The sequence below is a fragment of the Tauraco erythrolophus genome, chromosome 1 (assembly GCF_009769465.1).
Source record: "Tauraco erythrolophus isolate bTauEry1 chromosome 1, bTauEry1.pri, whole genome shotgun sequence".
Taxonomy (NCBI): domain Eukaryota; kingdom Metazoa; phylum Chordata; class Aves; order Musophagiformes; family Musophagidae; genus Tauraco; species Tauraco erythrolophus.
This window is the reverse complement of record NC_141465.1, coordinates 117,522,963-117,543,853: the sequence shown is the minus strand read 5'-3', so window position 1 is coordinate 117,543,853 and position 20,891 is coordinate 117,522,963.

Here is a 20,891-nt window from a genome sequence, read left to right as displayed (position 1 = left end):
GTTCTCATACAGAGGGCTGGAGTCCTGACTACATTCCTATTAAATACTTAACTTCTGCTTACTTAAAATTTACTCTAAAGATAGACTCAACGAATGCCTCTGTCTTCCTTCCCTGATCCGAGATGTTGCAGTCCACAGTGCTGCGACCATCTCACAGGCAGCTGCATTTCCCTCTGACTGCAAAGCTGGTCCATGAATGCCTCACGCATAACTTGTCAGAAACATAGGAGGATGAAACCAGCTCTTGTTTTGACAGGCAGCACAGATAGCAACAGATGCAGTTAAAAATATCCTCAGAATTGCTGTTTCAAGGTCTTATTTTTAGTTGTTGATGACTTTGTCCAACTTTTTTCGCCCAACCTGAATCTTTCTGTCCTTGGTATCTCTCTCAGGTTGATTTCCTTCAGAAACTTCCAGTCAAAACATGAGGTTTAAAAAGAGGCTAAGGAACTTTTCCTTCCCTATATTAAAAAGTTTCACTTTGGAGCTTTAGCACTCTCCTAGCCTGGAGCAGACCCTTGATGTTTGGAAAGGGGGTTGCCCTGTGCTGAGACTAAAAAACTCTCTCAGTTAGTGGAGTCTGGAGCCTCTGAAAACCACCATTCACTTTGTCAGAATTTAGCAGCTAAATTTCCCTGAAGCTCCAGATTTGCCATAAGCGCCAGTGGGTCTGCCAAGGTTGAGCAGCACAACCTCTGCCATCGCCCCAGTGCCCACCAGAGATCACTCTGCCATGGGTGTCACTCAAAAACAGGGAGGTGAAGGAGACCACTTCTACCACAGCTGGAGTACAACCTGGCTGCCCAGCTCCCCACACTGCAGTCCCAGTGTAAAACCCAGGGTAAAACCTGGAGTTCCTCTCCCTCCAGCACCTGGGCTCCTCTTGCAGGGCATCAACAGCAGATCCCTACCTCCTCCCTCTAACACACATGGCTTTACTCGGCTGGTGAGCTGTGCAAGACACCATGCCACAGGAGGGAATTTCTGCTACTCATAGTTTTGCAAAAATACACAAAATGAAGTAGGAGTTAGAATCATAGAATCACAGGTTCTATTTTATTTAGCTTCTTTTTATTTAATGTAAGTCAATACTGTAATACTGTACAGGCAGAGAAGATGAGTAAAGATTGCTCAAATAACTTTTATGTTGATGTTTTCTAATTTCCCAGTGATTAGCCTTGTGATCTTAATTCCTTCTCAACATTGCTCCTGGTACATGATCCTTTAAGGGACACAATCACGATAACAACCTAAGCATCCATAGTTATGGGAGCAATGCATGTTTCTTTGCATGCATTGGAGCATGTAAAAATGGAGAGCATGTCTACTGCAAGACTCTTCTGGTACTCCCCGTCTGTCACACGGTCACCAAAGAAAGAGAAACATTTGAGACCCATCACAGAGCAGAATATTTGAGAGGCAACATTGGAGAGTCCAGTGGAAAACTGGACACGTAACCAGCTGAAGGCAAGAGAGAATATCTTGTTTTGTGTCTCAATTTCTTTAGCCTGCATACATCCTGTGGGAGAAACATTTCCCCTATGCATCACAGGGATAAATATGTATTCTACTGCCAGCTTTTCCTGTGATGCTACTCAGCAATTACAGTGAAAGCAGTGCACTAGCAAACTTGAAGCAAAAACACAGCTGTGTGAGCAACTGATGGCTTGATTTAGTACATGAACTAAGGGAAAAAAGTCCTGCAAAAGCTAAGACATCATTAAAAAAAAAAAAAATCAGTACATATCCATTTGAATTGAATGAAGCATTTTTGTTTGACCTGAAACAAGTTGATTCATTTTGGTTTGGGTCATTTTAATGAACGTAGAGATTGTTCTGGGCTGCATCAAAAGAAGTGTGGCCAGCAGGTCAAGGGAGGTGATTCTGCCCCTGTACTCTCCTCTCCTGAAACCCCACCTGGAATACTGCGTTCAGCTCTGGGGCCCCCAACATTGAGCTGTTGGAGCGGGTCCAGAGGAAGGCCACAAAATTTATCAGAAGGCTGGAGCACCTCTCCTATGAAGACAGGCTGAGGGAGTTGGGGCTGTTCAGCCTGGAGAAGAGAAGGCTCTGGGGTGATCTTACTGCAGCCTTCCAGTACTTAACAGGGGCCTACAAGAAAACTGGAGAGAGACTTTTTACAAGGGCATGTAGTGATAGGACAAAGGGTAATGGCTTTAAATTGAAAGAGGGTAGATTTCAATTAGATCTAAGGAAGAAATTCTTCACTCTGAGGGTGGAGAGGCACTGGAACAGGTTGCCCAGAGAAGTTGTGGATGCCCCATCCCTGGAAGTGTTCAAGGCCAGGTTGGATGAGGCTTCAAGCAACCTGATGTAGTGGAAGGTGTCCCTGCCCGTGGCAGGGGGGTTGAAACTAGATGATCTTTGAGGTCCCTTCCAACCCAAACCATTCTATGATTCTATGATTCAGACCCAGAAGGGCAGTGAGGAGATGGAAGGGGCTGGGTGCAGCATTAGTCTCAAATTTAAACCTCATCCCTAGCACTGCATTCAGAGCAGAAGTCTGGCTTACTACCTGCCACTTTCCCCAGGGAGTTTAAGAAATTCTGCAAGGGATTTTTCTCTCTTTCTACACTTGAAAGTCTTCCACTTTGTGTACAGAATACTCAACTATTCGTGCAATTTGCCAGGTGAGTACTCTGAACATAAGGCTGTCTCTCATGCAGTGGATATTTAACTAAACTCCCAGAACAGTATAGCTTTATTCAATAGCTGAGGGGCTAAAATACTTTTTTTTTAAACGTTGGAGTCATTGGTTGAGATCTTACCAATTGAGATTGGTTGAGAAAGGGCATTTCAGTCACCTCTAGCTAAAGGCTAATGAGCCATCTCTCCTTGATGGTTTGCACTTGGAGTCTGGATTCCTTTCAAGACCTGCATTAGTTAAACCTACTCCTGGAGAGAGTTTAGCAGCACTCGCCTAAACATCCCCTACAGACCAGGGTAAGGCAGCCTGAAGGCCTTACATCCCTCTTATACCCAGCAAAGGGCTGGATGGACTTATATCCCATAAAACTGAAATAACACCAAAGTGAATCAGATACAAAGGCTACCTGCAAAGTCAAAACAAACAGCGTATGGAATACCTGTCTCAAAAGGCAGACCCTCAAAGGCAGCTCTCAGGTCCCCAAAGACTCTATATACTGCAGTGAATCTGTTTGACCTCTGGCCATGGGTCCCAGCTGGCTGGATGTGTGACACCCTCTGTAGTCACTGGGGCATTATTGCTCACAGTAAGGAAGGAGAACAGGGCTTGAGTTTGTACCTGGCACACTGTCGTCCTCAACTGGTGTGCTGGCATGGAGGAGGTTAGGCTAGCATGTGAGCTGTCATGCCAGAGGGGATGGACACAAGGAGTAGGTGCTATTTCCACAACAGGGGTTGGAAACACCAGCAAAAGGGAAAATATCACGCAGTTAACTTTAGATGCAAAGTTAAATCCAACAAGGCCAATGACTTAGAGATACGAGAGAGTTGCGTTGAGAGTAACAAATATTTTGGTCAATGTACTTTAGCATCACAAGGTTCCCTCGCTATCAGGCACAGTCCTTCACCAGGACTGAGTCTAACCTGTCAAAGGGATTGCTAGCTGCAATCCTCTACTAATAGAGAGCTCCATCATATAACAATACAGCCATGCTTGTGTTGCTGCCTTGCTTTCAACCAAATCATCTCAATCAACATTAGCTGAGGCGGCCTTGCACTGTGTTTTGCGGCTCCCTGGAGATGTACATCACATTCCATTGAAGTCCAACAGTAGATACCTGACTGGTATATTATTGAGTTAACCTTACATCTTTAGGCAGCCTTTAGACACTAAGGCAGCCAGGCAATAATGATTTAATAAGCTTTTTAATATATGAATAAAATTGCCTCCAAAGGCTGTATATACTTGCTCTTTTGCTGATACTAAACTAAATTTTCAGCTCCAGAATAAGGGATTTGTTTAAATTAAAGAGCTCTGGTCTTTCCAGTTTGTGATTGTTTCCTTCTAAGATACAAGCTAAGTGAGTATTAAATGAGCCCAGAGTGAAGGGAAGAAGAAAACGTGAAAATATGATTTATTTACACAGCAAATGCTCCACATAAGGTTCATAAAACCAAAGCATATTATGAAAAATGAATTAAAACACAATTACTTCCAGGTTCAGGGAGTCTGATGAGCTAATTAAGCAATGTTTTTTCATATCCAATCCCTGAAGTCCCCAGAGAAGGTGGGATAGCTGAGGGACACACTTTCAGACCACCTGCTTACTATTTCATTCTCCTTCACAGTGCAGCCCTGCAGCCTGTGTGGCATGACGGCTGTAGCAGCCACCTTCACAAAATCTCTCTGAGAACCTCCCAGGAAAGGTGAACTGCCTTGCAATGACCTGGTGTGTCTTGCAGTGATCTGGTGTGTGCCATCATTGTCCATGGTATGAGACCAGAGCTGCCCAGCTTTGTGCCACAGACTTTCCTCTTGCTGACAGGCAATGGCAGGTCCCCTTCACCTGCTTGGTCGGAGACTGGTAGCAGGAGTAAGATCCATTTTGACATTCCCAGTGGCTGGGATGTGCATCGGTATGCCAAGAATGAAGTCAGATAACCAGAGACTGTTTACAGCATCCCAGCAATGCAAGCAGTTATCTGCAGCAGATCAAATCCTCTCAGTGTCCTACGTGCAATCTGTAAGTTTCTGCTGAATAATATTTGGTGTCTCCTTTCTAAAAATGTTAAAAAATCCTACTGACTTCCAACAATACCTACCACAGGGACAGGTCCTCTGGTAGCACCATCTGGGACAATTCCCAGACAAACTTGACTCCAGGACTTCAGAAGTGCCAAATTTTGGACACCATGTTACTTTATTTGAGTCTGTCCCTATCTGTACCCAACACTGTAAATTTCTTAATACTGTGTGTATACATCGCCTCATGTTTTTCCTAATCCACATCCCAGACCCTGAGCTACTTAGATTTGTTTGCTTAAATCTTGTACTCCATCAGTTCCAAGCACATGGCAGGAAAAGTCCAGGGTTTATAAAAATAGTACCTTCAGCTTTGTCCTCTTCTATTGTTTTTCCCAAGTATATTATTATAATCTTTCCTTTTTGGTGGTTCAAACAACCAAAATCCTAACTTCATAATTTCTTTAAAATACTGGTCTGATTTCATCCATGAGCCCTGTGCATGAAGGGATGTACTATATTTTATGAGTTTTGCCAAACTCACACCTAATTTCCAAACTCTGCTGCAAAAACTAAATCTCCTAAATTAATTGAAGTATATTCTGCTAAATGATGACTTCAGACGGAGGGAAGATTTCAAGATTTCGTCCATTTTTAAGTGATCTTTGGCAACATTTCAGGAAAAAAATATAGATAAATCACAGTAGATTCTATGTTTCATAAAACTGTAATTTTGAGACTTTCGATGTACAAAACAGAGTTGTGATCATTATACAACATTATGTGGATCTAGCTTTAGCCTGAAAACACTGGAAGGCCACCGTTTCCTTGTACATATAATGCATCCAGCAGTCGGAGAGGAGTTTGTGAACTAAGAGCGCCCTATGGTCTTCTGAATCAAAAACAACCGTGCTGGCTCTATCACAATCAGAAATGTTTATAAAGGTCAAGAGACTCTGACTTTTATCTCTGTGCCTTCCTTAGGCTACTGTCAAGACTAGTACAGCTGTTGTTTCAAAGCTCTGTAGTTCTTATTTGTACTTTAAAACCAAGAAACATTCCTTAAATGGAGCAACATAACAGTAATTTTCAAACTTCACGTAACACATAGTAACATATTGGTATTTTTAAGAATCATGGGCCAAGTATGCTTCCAAACGGAGAATGATTTTATATTCCAATGGGTACACTATTCATTCTGTAGTGTGTCAAAAGTAATTGCTCTCTAAGCTCCAAAGCACTCTAACACACTCTTGCAAACCACATGCAAAATGGAATCTCAGAAACGATTGCGAAATTAACTGTTTCAAGAAAAATTAGTCTCCAGCTACCCAAGCCTTGTTCTAACACAATTAAATTGACTTCCTTCCATACAAGCTTCCAGGGAAGGAGCTGGTATGTCAGTGGTTGAATGTACTCAATTCAATAAATGTAAATACGAAAAGAATTTTTATGCAAACATTTTGTTGGCTTGTCACACTGGTAGATTAAAAATTGGCAGTTGTACCAGTTTCCTCTTTCAGAAACTGAGCTATTTTCTCAATTTCGATGTGATTTTACAGTCCTATAAGACGTTAGAAAATAAAAGGAACCCTTACATCCTTTTCTATCATAACATGGAACTCCCAGTGGAAAATAACCTCTCCTGACTATACTTTGGTATTAGGAAAAAATAGGAAGATCATTTAGGCTGAGTTCAAATATGAAAAAAATCTTCTAAAGCTAAAAATCTTCTGAACACCTCTGGTTTTATTCATTCTCAACGTTGTCCCAGAAATCACACTAAACAGCTTTTTTTTCATGACCTTTCTAGTAATTTCTGCTCTGAAAATATAGAAGAAAAAAATCTGTTCTAATTCTCTGCTAAAAATCCTTATACAAAATTGAACTTCAGCTCTGTCTGGAATAAGCCACAGAAAAAAAAAAAAAAAAAAAAAAAAAAAAGACTTGCTTTTATCTATTCCAGCACCACCCAGGAAATGAAGAGAAATGTAGAAATGAAAACCTACCCCTCCATTTTGCAAAGAGAACTCAGTTGCCCTCAGGATTTTTAAGACAATTTGCATCTGTTCCTACTTATTTCTCTTACACAATAACTAGGTGATGTACATTTAAAAAGGTAGTAAGGCCTGCATCTACACAACGTATGGAACATTGCCTACTCCTATACCTTTCACGAGATGATTGACTCAGTGGAAGAGGGGAGACCAGTGGATGTTGTTTATCTTGACTTCAGCAAGGCATTCAGCACTGTCTCCCACAGCATCCTTGTAGACAGACTGATTAATTATGGACAACAGAAGTGGACTGTGAAGTGAATTGAAAACTGGCTGGCCTACTGGACTCTAAGGGTTGTGATCAGAAGCATGAAGTCCAGCTGGAGGCAAGTAACTATCTCTATACAACGAGGATTGGTACTGGGGCCAATATTGTTTAACAGCTTCATTAATGACGTGGATACTCGCACAGCGCGCACTCTCATCCAGTTTGCAGATATGAAATTGGGAGGAGTGACTGATGCACGAGATGATCGTATTCCCATTCAGAGGGATCTTGACAGGCTGTAGAAATGGGCAAGCGAGAATCTTATGAAGTTCAACAAAGGCAAATGCAAAGTCCTGCACCTGGGGAGGAATTACTCCAGGCACCAGTACTAACCGGTGGTCCACTGTCTGGAAAGCAACTTGACAGAGAAGAACCTTGGGATCCTTGCGGACAAGTTGTCCACCCGGTTGTGGAAAACTAGGGACTGTTCAGCCTGGAGAAGAGAATGCTCAGGGGGATCTTATCAGTTCTATGCAATGGGAGGATGTAAAAACAATGGAGCCAGTGTCTTCTCGGTAGTACCCAGTGAGAGGACAGGTGGCAATAGGCACAAACTGAAATACAGGACATAATATTTAAATACCAGAAAACACTTTTTACTGTGAAGATGGTCAAACATTGGCATAGATTGCCCAGGGAGGTTATAGAGTCTCCATCCTGGAGATATCCAAAACCCAGTTGGGCATGGTCCTGGGGAACTTGCTTTAAGCAGGAGGTTGGAATAGGTGATCTCTAGAGGTGCCTTCCAAGCTCAGCTATGCTGTGATTCACCTGTGTGTTGATTTCCTCCCAGACAGAACCACCTCATCACTCCAGGCAGTATTCTCAGATACAAGTTAGCATGTAGGCATTTTGGACAAACAGAAGAGCAAAGGTCTGGAGAAAAACACAGAGCAAATCTATTGACAGTGTAGACATATCATAACTTAAATCCACATAAAATATAGATGGCACACAGTCCAGCAAAACTCAATACTGCGACCTCTGCACCTTAGGCTGCAAATAAATAAAGAATAAATAAATATATAGGCCTCTTAAAGGCATTTGATTTTCTACTTTGAGTAGCAGAGTTCCCTCTATGCTCAAGTGTAGCTTTCTGTGCACATAGTAGAGCATCTAGATCCTACCAAAGCTCCTCTGCAAACCAGATGCAAGGCAGAGAGACATCTTATTCCCATCAGATCTCCAGAGTAGTTCACTCCCTTAGGAAGTGCTCAGAAATGTCTGTGTGTCTACTCTGACTAAACAAAGAGCAGTGAATAACCAGTTCTGATAGAGGTGCCCACACTGGAAGTATCCACATAGGTGAAGTTCGCCAGTACGGACTGTAATCTGAGACCACACTTCTCACATAAGTAGCTACTTAGGCACCTCTCTGCATAGTTTTCAGGCTCTGCACTGAGGTTTGTACCCACAGATCAGCTGTGATCTCCAAGAGGCAGCAAGGACTGTAAAACTTAACTGCTTCAGCCTGCCCCTGCTTGCCCAGGAAGGCACTGCAGGGTAGAGACTTGAACTTGGCCTGCCTACGTTACTATACTCAATATTTTGAAAGCAGCAGAGCACCCCTTGTTGAATCCCATTCTTTCTAGTAAGAACAGTGCGTTTAATCAACATCTAAAATTCATTATACAAGTGGAAATGAGGGGAAAAATTCATTTGAATCAATATTTATTTCAGTCTTGTACAGAATCTGCATGACAGCACTCCACTTCAAAGCTGTAGCATTTTGTCACACATTTTAAAACATCAAGCTTTTGTGAAAAAAAAAAAAAAAAAAAAAAAAGCAAGAATCAGCTGCACTCTTCCTTTTTCCTCCACCTCATTTCAGGTGACTACCAGCTATACAATTACTAAGTGTTAAACATCCTTTCTATATTTCTCAGTATATTTCTCTCTTCTCAACTGTTAAATGTGATTTTCAGATGGCAGAAAAGCATTTTGAGGGTATCTGAGAGAGAAGAAAGCACTGAAAGAGAGCACTTGTCCTTGTTGAAATTCATGAGGTTCACATGGGCCCACTCCTTAAGCCTGTCAAGGTCCCTCTGGATGGCATCCCTTCCCTCCAGCCTGTGACCACACCACACAGCTTGATGTCATCAGCAAACTTGCTGAGGGTGCACTTGATCCCACTGTCCATGTCATTGGTGAAAATATTAAATAGTATTGGTCCCAATATGGAACCTTGAGGGACACCATTCATTACTAGTTTCTACTTGGACATTGAGTCATTGACTGTAACTCTGGATGCGGCCATCCAGCCAATTCTTTATCCATCTAACAATCTATCTGCCAAACCCATGGCTCTTCCATTTAGCAGTAAGAATGTTGTGGGGGACTGTATCAAAGACATTACAGAGGTCCAGGTAGATGACATACATAGCTCTTCCCTTGTCCACTGATGCAGCCACTCCATCGTAGAAGGCCACTAGATTAGTTAGGTAACTAATCATTTTACTGAGAGTGATTTTCCTAGTAGCAGACAAGAAGGCATTGCTTGCTTTCAGAATACAGCAGTTCTGTGATGTGATATCTACACCTTATTTCCGATCTGAAGAACGTTCCTATTTTCCCATTTAAGCCACGTAGTAACTGGCATCTAAGAGAGTCAAGTATGCCCTGGACCACACAAGAGATGCTCATCCAGAAAGTCTCCTTCTTAGGAAGGATGTCACTGTGTCTAGGAGGTAGACAAATGTATTCTGGTGATTAGGGTGAGAATTTCAAACTAAAATTTTCACTCACAGCCTGATCTAATTTTTGATTCAGAAAAAGGCTACTCCAGTGCACAACGTGACGAATCTCCTTCAACTAAAACAATTACTGATGCATATGGGCTTTCCAAGCTTGCGAATGTTAGATCCTACAGAGTTAAGTTCAACAAGAATGATAAATCAACAAGGCTGTACTAAGACCATAAAGACAATAAAACCATCAAAGTCTGAAAAAGGCTGAGAAAAATGCCAAACTTTCACAACTGTCGTATCTTTAAAATATGTTCCCTGATGCTCTTGCTTGGCTTTGCATTTTTGGGGAGAGTCAGTATGAAATCACATTTCATACTGAGACTAGCAAGTGACAGTCCCTCCCATATTCCTGTCAGCAAGGAATAAATGGGATTAGTCTCAGTCAATGTATGGTTTTCTGAAGATGTAAACTTACGCCAGTAAGAAGTAATATAACTCTCCAATTTAAACAAAGTAGTGCACAAAGAAAGCCAGCGAGAGCCATGCCAAACTTGAGTTAGTCATAACAGGCAGCTGCAGAACGTGGGATGCCAGCAGATTTACCCAACCCCTGGTGACCGTTACAAGGGTTATAAATAAGAAGGGCAAACTTGTTTTGCTGAACCTATAAATGTCACATGACATCATGTGCTAGATCTTCGAAGGAAGATACTGGGGAAGAAAACATGATTTCAAGTCCATTTTGAATCTGATCTGTAGTAACTGCAACTTGCTATGATGTAATGACTGGGCAGTAACACATGAGAAATTATGTCACTTCACTTTGGCTTTCAGCCACTACAGGCATGCAGCAGAGAAATGGCCATCCTGGTTACCAGTGGCTGTTATTGTGAACTGGAAAAAGAGGTAGAAACTGGAAAACTGATCTGCGCTCTCACCTTTCAGAGAGCTCAGAATTGAGTTGCACTGGACAAGGAGGGGAGGAATAAGGTAATGTACTCTTGCTACTCACAGTGGGCTGAGGACCCTTGGTTTTCAAGATCCAAATCCAGCACCAAACACACAATTCTTCCTGCCATACGTAAGCAGGAATAAGGTTAAAATAGATGCTATCGAGGTCAACAGAGTTTCTCCAGATTCACACCAGCGTAACGCAGAGTATCAGCAAGCATCTACTTGTGTGTTACATTACAGATATTTCTTTTTTTAATCTTGCTACCTTTTAATCTTGCTGTGCCCATTGCAAGCAGCCAGTTTTTTTCATCCCTCTATGAGTGAGCTTTATGGCAAGTACACTCAGACTCTGAAGCGACTGAATAATCTGTGGGAGCAGCCCTGGAGGATACAACAGCTGGGAGGTGTTACCTGCTACTGGCTGGGGACCATATGCTGAGCGGGGTCTGTGCACACAAACACAATTCCCTCCTCACATTAGCAGCTGAAAAGAAATTGAGTTGTATAGAAACAAATCAAGCCTTCATAAATCTACATGAAATCTGCAGTATGTGTGTGTCTAGATGACATTCAAGGGGAATTATTTTGTATAAAGGCAAAAAAAAAAAAAATCTGACAGAGCATAAATGCACAGAATGTGATGTTTTGATCCCATTCTCACTTGTTGCAACCAACTTTCCGATGGCAGAGTGTTCTGTAATGATAATGCAGGGAGACCTAACACATTTGAGTTTGGTCGGCATTACCTACTGAGAGGCTTTCAAGACTATTACAGTGATAGTGCTGTGCCTGTGTGAGCCGGCACGACAGCTATTACTATCTCTGGAATAGCTTGTACCCAGCTTTTTACATTAGAGCAATTTCCTGTGAGGCAGAGAAAATGCTGCCCAGGACTTCAACAGCATCCTTAGACCTTGCGAACAAAAAGCTCCACGGAATGAGCTGCTAAATAAAAGAGCCTTTGTTTTGTTTAACAAACACTAAGCTGAAAAATACATTTACTGCGGCAGCAATACCACCAGGTAGGAGGCTGTGTCTATAACGCTACAGTAAACACCCCAGGCTTTTCTAGCCTTTCTTCTCCATCTGTCCCAGCGTTCCTCTGAACAGTGCGTGTTTTGAAATAAGAAGCTTATGATAAAATGGATGTGGATTAATGGTCTCCTCAGATCTCTGCCAGATGTTGCACTTTTCTCTAGCAAAGCTCCTCTTTGTCAGCTGGCATCTTCCTCTGACAGCCCAACGGTATTTTCAAATGTTGGATGCCACTCTGCTAGGGGTGGTAAGCAGTAGCCCAAATCAGTACAAGCATCTGACAATGGTTAACAAAGAACTGTAAAATTGAAACAAATACCAACCTTACATATATATGAGAGAGATGAGGGGAATAATAGAGCCAAAGAAGGGAAAGATGTTTGGAAAGAGGGGTATGAATGTGGGGGGGGAAGACGGGGGTGGAGAAGAAAAACAATCATCTGTGAATTCTCAGAATAAAGAGCAACCAGCAGCAGCCATATCCCAACTGAGAACAAATGAGGAATCAACAGCAGTTTAGTAGAGATCAACAGTATATTTTTCACCTGTTTCTCTGGATAAAATTGCCCATCAAAGAAAGAGGCTCCACTGCCAGCTAGTGAAACCCAACAATGGAAATTTTGGTAAGCCAGTTCTGGCACAGCTATGTTTTGAACTCTTCAGGTAGGATTCAGCTCCCTGACTACCATGCCTGAATCCATATGCCCACATGTGCACTAGGTTTCTCTGCTCCCTTTGTTGTCAGTGGAGATATAAGCAAGTCAGTCAAGGAGCCTAAGAAGAGATTCAGCTCACCATAAAATAGATAGGGATCTACCTGGTTATCTGGACTCCACTGACTGTATTGACCAGCGGCTGGACTCCTGCCTACAGAAAAGCATCTTGAGCTGCTTTTGTGTATCCTACCTCCAGTAACTATCCCAGAAGACAAGGGTCTTTCACAGGTCCTCTGTAAAATCTGCCAGCCCCATGCAGCTTTCTTGGGTACCCCAGGGCACCTAAATCATAGAATCACAGAATAATAAAATCATAGAATGGTTTGGATTGGAAAGGATCTTAAAGATCATTTAGTTCCAAACCCCCCGCCATGGGCAGGGAAACCCTCCACTGTACCAGGTTGCTCAAAGCCTCATCCAACCTGGCCTTGAACACTTCCAGTGATGGGGCATTCACAACTTCTCTGGGCAACCTGTTCCACTGCCTCACCACCCTCACAGTGAAAAATTTCTTCCTTATATCCAATCTAAATCTGCACTCTTTCAATGTAAAGCCATTGCCCCTTGTCCTATCACTACACGCCCTTGTAAAAAGTCCCTCTCCAGCTTTCCTGTAGGCCCCCTTTAAGTACTGTAAGGCTGCAATAAGATCACCCCGGAGCCTTCTCTTCTCCAGGCTGAACAGCCCCAACTCTCTCAGCCTGTCTTGAGACCAGAGGTGCTCCAGCCCTCGGATCATCTTCGTGGCCTTCCTCTGGACCTGCTCCAGCAGCTGCATGTCCTTCTTGTGCTGGGGACTCCAGAGCTGAACACAGTATTCCAGGTGGGGTCTCATGAGATCAGAGCAGGGGGGCAGAATCACCTCCCTTGACCTGCTGGCCATGCTCCTTTTGACGCAGCCCAGGATACGGTTTGCTTTCTGGGCTGCCAGCTCACATTGCCGGCTCATGTTGAGCTTCTCGTCCACCAGCACTCCCAAGTCCTTTTCCTCAGGGCTGCTCTCAATCCATTCTCCACCCAGCCCGTACTTGTGCTTGGGATTGCCCCAACCCACGTGCAGGACCTTGCACTTGGCCTTGTTGAACTTCATGAGGTTCTCACAGGCCCACCTCTCCAGCCTGTCAAGGTCCCTCTGGATGACATCCCTTCCCTCCAGTGTGTCCACAACACCACACAACTTGGTGTCATCAGCAAACTTGCTGAGGGTGCACTCGATCCCACTGTCCACGTCTCCAACAAAGATGTTAAATAGCACTGGCCCCAGTACTGACCCCTGAGGAACACCACTCATCACTGGCCTCCACGTGGACATTGAACCGTTGACCACAACTCTCTGAGTGCGACCGTCCAGCCAATTCCTTATCCACCAAGTGGTCCATCCATCAAAATCATGTCTTTCCAGTTTAGAGACAAGGATGCCGTGTGGGACGGTATCAAATGCTTTGGATAAGTCCAGGTAGATGATGTCAGTTGCTCTTCCCCTATCCATCAATGCTGTAACCTCATCATAGAAGGTCACCAAATTAGTCAGGCAGGATTTGCCCTTAGTGAAGCCATGTTGGCTGTCACCAGTCACCTCTTTATTTTCCATGTGCCTTAGCATAGTCCCTATGCTGGTACTGGAAGACTGCTGTAAGATCACCCCAGAGCCTTCTCTTCTCCAGGCTTCACAGCCCCAACTCTCTCAGCCTGTCTTCATAGGAGAGGTGCTCCAGCCCTTGGATCATCTTCGTGGCCTTCCTCTGAACCCGCTCCAACAGCTCCATGTCCTTCTTGTGTTGCAGGCTCCAGAGCTGTACACAGTATTCCAGATGGGGTCTAACGAGAGCGGAGTAGAGGGGCAGAATCTCCTCCCTCGACCTGCTGGCCACACTTCTTTGGATGCAGCCCAGGATACGATCAGTATCAGCAGTAAGCACCTAAGTTTAATCAACTAATTTCCATGTTAGAACTCCACTGCTGAGGTTTAAGGTTCAGATCCAGAATCCTGCAGACAGAATTGTAAATAATGTTTTTTAAAAATGTGAAAAACAAGTGTCTTCTTACTCTGACTCTGCTGTTAGGCATGCTCCAGCCCATGTTTCTCATATCTACCTTCATGTTTTTCAAGCATTCCACAGAGCTTTAATTGTAAGAGTCACATCAAAAGCAACTCTATATCATTAAAGCCTCTCATATGGCATAAGAAAGAGGTTAATAACCAACAAGGCATTTTTATTTCTGCTTTGTATATAGTTATATTTGTTCTGTAAATAGGAAAATGCAAATATACTTTCATGCAAATGTAACCTTTCTACTTGTAAGAGCTGAATGAAAAAGGTGTCAGCATCGGTTGGTTTTATAATAAATTTTATGATATCTAGATTTTGTGTAGATGGAAAGTTGAAGAGTTTTGTTCCAAAATTACCAAGGAAAGCAGCAAAACACAAAATCTATTCCTACCCTTCATCATGCAAGTTATCAATAAATGCTGCTAGGCATCATAGTGGTGGTGTAGAAACATTTTCAGGGAGCATACTTGTGAGCAGCAGATCTGACAAAGATAGTGACATGTTTCTTCTGTTCCACTCAGATGAGAAAAAGAGTGACAATTAGCACCTTCTTAATGTCATTTGGAAAGTCAATGCTTAAACCATAACCTATATTCCATCGAAAATCTTCAGTTATTTTCAAAGATTTCTGGAAATGGTCCCAAAAATATAAAAAAGCTAATAGGTGGGGTAGGCTGCTGATTTAAATTCAGCATGATTAAATCATTGCAATCTTTCATTGCAATTTTATAGTGTTTTATTGCACTTGACACACAATGGATCCCACTCTGAACATCTTCCTGTCAGTCAGCAGGTAAGCAGAGTCCCATGCACTTTCCACAGGTAAGTAAGAGAGCAGCCGTGGATAACCTGGCTGAAGCCCGGCTGTGGGTGGAAGGAGAAGAAGGAGGAGGCTAGGCTTTTAGCATGTAGTAAACTTGCAGGGTTAAGGGAGAAACACTGAAAAAAAAGAGAAATGCATAAGTGGAAGAAAACAAAAGGAAACCTGCACATGGAGACATCAGCAAGTCATTTGAATTGGTAAGTCCTAGCTGGTTTTTATACAGCGGTAGCGTTATGGAAAATGTCTATGCGAATTTACTTCAAAGCTGTGACTGACTTGGTGCCCCATTACAGGGTATAAGGAGTGAAGAGGATTGAGAGAGAACCACAGTAATTCAATTTTTAATCTACATTTGAGTGACAGGGGAAATTCAGAATAATTCATCAGTGCAACAGCTACAGAACCCAAACAGAGGACAGAAGGTCAGCAATAACTGATGAAATGTCAGCTACATATGGGTGCTTCACTGATTTTAAGGCCAGAAATAAAATTTACAGTCTAGTCTGAGTCAGAATTTCACCAAACAACTATTTATGAAGGTACAGAATTCAATTTATGCGGCCATAGAGAGGCTATTGCAAGTCATCAAAATAGAGATAATAACTGAAGTTGTGTGTGCAAATCAGGTGATCTAGGACTAGCTTGAATGCTGAAAAGAATGGGCTGAAAGACCAGAGGGGATTGACAGAAAGCATAAATAAACATTAAAATAATTTAGCAACCTCTTAATCATAGCTCTATTATAGCAGGGGTAGTCACAGAGTTGTTAGCATTTGCGCATTTACACTTTTGGAGAAAAATACCGTTTTGACAAAATATAGAAATACATCATGAAGAGCAAATTATTTTACTCACCAGGGAGCCCTAAAGAGATAACGTATTGTTTTTCAAATCACATGCTTACATGGAAATTGCTCTACCAAAAAAAGACCAGAGGTTCATCTGGTTCAGCTGCCTGTTTCTGTCATCAGGAGGAGTGAAAACATGCCACGTAACGCACCCAGACTGCTGTGCAAAGCTGTATCACAGGGAGAATCCTCAGCCCCGGCCGGAGCTGACAAACGCATTTTGCCTTCAAGCAGGAGTCTAATTCCATTTCGCCAGTACTCTTTATTCCACTTGAAGTTTCACATTTTATTTAAGTCTGGACTGGAATCTTTTCAAAAATCTCTTCTCATTTAATTTCTGTGCAGGTCCAGGGTTTAAGTTTGCCTCTGGGACAGAGTAGGATAAAGAAGATGAATTTTAGATCAGAAACTGCCGATTCAGACTATGAACCCATTGTTTGTCACTGTGCACAGCATTTTGTCGGTGTTCCACTGCCTAACTTGGAAGACCATCTCCCATAGTGGGATTAGACAAACTTGTCACTGTTAGGACAGTGTATGTGGGCTCTTATTTTGGTTCTGCATAAGGCTGAAGCTTTTCAATGGTGGGTAGCACCTGTCTTTTTAACCCAGCTTGCTACTGCACATGTCAGCAAGGCCCTCTGATATTTTCTAAGGAGCTGCTCGAAACATTTTGATTGGTTTTAGATTGTTTTCTGCTGAAAGCTGCACCTGAAAGTGGGACATTTCAATGAAATACGTCCATTGCCATGAAGTCTTTCAATAGAAAAATGGCTGCAGGTTTTGTTTAGACAAAGGTAAACACTACACTGTGACCACTGTGACTACATTCTTCCAAGCAAGTTGTTTTGATGCATTTCGGTTTGATCGTTTACTGTAATAAAACAGTGAGTTAATAATAGGGTTTACAGTACCTAGCATTTAATGTTAAATAAGCTGCACTGCGTTTAATATTGAATGGCAATATTAAAGGTAAACCAAAATGAATCAAAGTGATATTATTGAAATAAAATATCTTAATAGTCCCTGAACGGAAATTTTGGCAAAATTTCATTTCAGGGGAAATGCTGAAGCCCTGTTCCTTGGGAAAAAAAAAAAAAAAAATCAGGAACAGTAGATCTTGTTGTGCAAATCCGCACAGAACGTGTACAGATAGGAGATGATACTCTGAGTTACAGCAGCAAAAATAGTAATCACCAGTTCATCCTAGGATGTTGGAGCGCTAGTTATGTGCTGGGCTGGGCTCTGTAGAAAATGAAACAAAGAGCCAAAGATATTAGAATCTATTAGTAGAAAAAAATGCAATTGTTGGAGAAAAGGTATACAAAAAATAATCAGACAGTCTCATCCATCATGATGGGAGAATTGCCATCACTCACCATCACCCTAACAGTTGTCATAGCTACTCTTTGTAGTGCACTGGGTTTGCATCTTTTTGTACCAAAGTAGCTGTATCGATTTCCATTACATGTTAAGTTTTCAGGATAAAGAATTCAGAAAGAAGTAAATTTCTTTTCTGTAAACTATGTAACTTTTCTTTCCTCCATCAGCAATACCTCGCCTGGCTTATGTGTCCTGCTGTGTGACGCAATGGCAATGTACATCTGCTGACCCCTCTTCACATGAGCCAGGACAATACTCACCTCCAGGTGTTACCTACAGAAAAAGCAACGTCTAGGATTCATGTTAGAGAGGAAGGGATAAATGGACCCAGGAATTAAAGGCCTTTCTCAGCCAGATCTGTAGGCTCTCTGGATGTTACACTGACCTACAGCCTGGTTTTGAGTTCCAACTCAAAAATGCTTCCTGCAACTAATGAACAGCTACTTCTGCCATTAGCCCCACGATAACACTGACTTCAGACGGGAGCATTACTGGTCCTTGGCAGAAAACTAGACTTCAAAAAATGAGGTTCTGGTCCTCTACTGCTCCTGTCCCACAGTTACCTGTTTGATATTTGCCATGTATTGTAGCAACAGGCTCCAAGAAAACTGCCAAGGTATGTGTCAGCCAAGAGGTGAGAAAAATGGTCTTTTGTATTTGAATCAAATGCAGTAAAATATTACTGAGCTGTTCCTGAAAAGGAACTTCAAGCTCCCCTGGCTTTTCACACTTTGCTAAAGGTCTGTACGTTCCTTGCACAGCAATAACCTTTGAAGGTCAAATCTCCTTCCTCAGGCCTCCTACAGACATGGATACAGATGCTGAGGGTACAGGAGGGAAATAGTCCTCTCAGCAGACAGGCACCCTGGTAGAAAGGTGCATGATGCAGTTAATCAAGCACACCAGAGCATTGCCCTGGCCAGAGAGTCTCATGACAATCTGCAGAAGAAGAGGAGCTACAGGAGACCACAGTCAGTGCAGGGGATGTGTTGATGGGCTAATAACAGCAGATTTGCATGATCACCCTCAACCTGGGTCATGTCGCATTCTCTGAGCTTGCCTAGCATGGTGGTCAGCATATTTAGAAACAGAGGATTAGCAAGCTCTTATATGAAAGGTTTAATTTCCTTCTCACCAAGTGTGGTGCTACCCAGGAATGAACCTCAACAGGTCGCTGTAGTTCCTCAGGGAGAAAGCTGGGGTGGCAGAACAAAGGCTTCCCCTCATGGTGTTTGGTCTTACTCAGTTTTGCTTCACATACTCAACAATTTAATTAAATAAGGTCACCTTCCAGTTGGGAACCTGTCCTTTACAGGAAGATACCTGCAATGAACATGGACTTTGGTGCCCTGATGTCCCATACGAACCTCCTGAGCCTGTCAGACACAGTGTCCATGCCGGGTTGAGGCCGGCAGCCGGCACGCAGTGCACCAGTGTCCCATGGGATCGTATCACAGCTGTGCTCAGCAGCCGCTCAAGGCCAGCGAGGTTGACGGCATGACCAGCTCCGGCTGGTCAGCGTCTGCTCCGACCTCCTGCTCACAGCAGGCTGCTCAGGGCTTCAACCAGTCGTCGCTGCCGGGACTCGCTGATGGCCCATGTCCCTCTCACCGCCCACCAGGACCTCCGGGGACTTCCCCACAGAGCTGCTCCCCAGGCAGTCAGTCCCAGTCCTGTTGTTGCACAGGGCTCTTCCATCCACAGGGCAGGACTTGACACTACTTCTTGCTGAGTTTCATGAACTTTCTGTCGGTCCATTCCTCCAGCCTGCCTGGGTCCCTCTGAGTTACATCCCTACATGCCAGCCAACCAACAGGTCCTCCAATTTGTTGTCACCTGCAAACTTGGCAAAAATACACACTGTCAGCATCTGAGTCCAAACAGATGGACTATACATTGTGTTGCCCATTCACAACGCAATAATAAGGTCTACCAGGCTCCAGTGAGAGCCTTCTCCAGGCTCAGCTCCCTCAGGGGTGGCTACCTGTGTTCTCAGGCTACACATGCCACATGTTTTTAATTTGGGTGCCTGTTCTGTGTTCCATCCAAAATCCTCTTTCACACTGGAGCATGGCTGTACTCCCACATTTCTTTCATATCTGTTTCTCATTGTGTTTATTCTGATGTTTTTGCTGCGTGATATTTTCTGCCATACGCCACAGTGAAGCGAGAGCTGTGCTTCCTCTGTGTGAGTGCCAGTGGTGCCAGAGGCACAGTTCCACTATGTGTTCGTGCTCAAGGAGAAGCTCACACACTGATGTGTCAGAGGCAGCTGCCTGCGGAGACACAGGAGGCTCCAGAGATCCACACTGCTGGAAGCACACAGCAAATTGAACCCCTTTCCAGGAACTCCCTCTCCAGCCAGTCTGAGCATAGTAGCACCATGTGGAGCACACGTGGAGCCAGTGAACAAAACCTCAATGGTACAAATGGTGTGTGTTGGAACATGGGATCTGCTGGTCATTCCCAACAGGATCTCTTCCAGCCTCTGATTTGGAGTGGTGGAGTCATTTCAAGCACACAGAGCAGCGACCACACCGAGCAAGAGGACTGCTTGCGGGGTGAGGTTTCAGAGTAGGACTTGTTTCCTCCAGCTTCAGCTGTGTGAAACTTAGGCCTCTAGTCTAAGCTGACCATGACGATCCCGCTATGGAGGGAGAAGACTAGAGAAGGAGCCTGAACTTACCCTTCCTGCTCTATTTCAAGATAGGATGGATCATCCCCTGGAAGTGCCTGTCTCTCTCCAGTGATTAGAGGAGACCAAACATGCTCAGATTCTCTCTTGAGTGGCTAAATCCTGGTGTTCTTCAGCCTCTGTAGGGGTAGCATATATTCAACAAATGAGGTTTTTTACTATCGTTGCAAAAATCAGAGATCTGATGGGATCAAGGGAAACTCTTTATCTCAACGGCACTGCTGTCTTCCATTCATCTTAATCCCCCTTAGTCCTCAAGCAGGCTATTTAGTTTGCAAACTTTTTTGAGCCAGGACCTGTCTCCTATCTGCTGGCAAAGCAGTTGGCACACAGTTAGCCCTGTACAAACAAGCAATAATAATGCTTTCTAGAAGCAGATGTTTGGAACCTGTTCTCAGATGAAAATGGCTCAGTCTAATTTAATGGAATACAAATAATGTATTACATGCAATTATCTCCACATGAATGTTAGAGTTATTAATTAAAAGGGGACTTAGGGAATTTATTACACACTACGTCAATCCGGCCTCACAGGTAGATGTTTTCCATACAAATGACTATGGGTGTCAATCCTGGTCTTACTGACATCCGCTGTGAAAATGTCACTGAACACAGTAGGAGGCAGATTTGGTTCTCTTCTCACCGGAATGATTGTGAATATTCCCTTCTCCCTTTAATATGAAT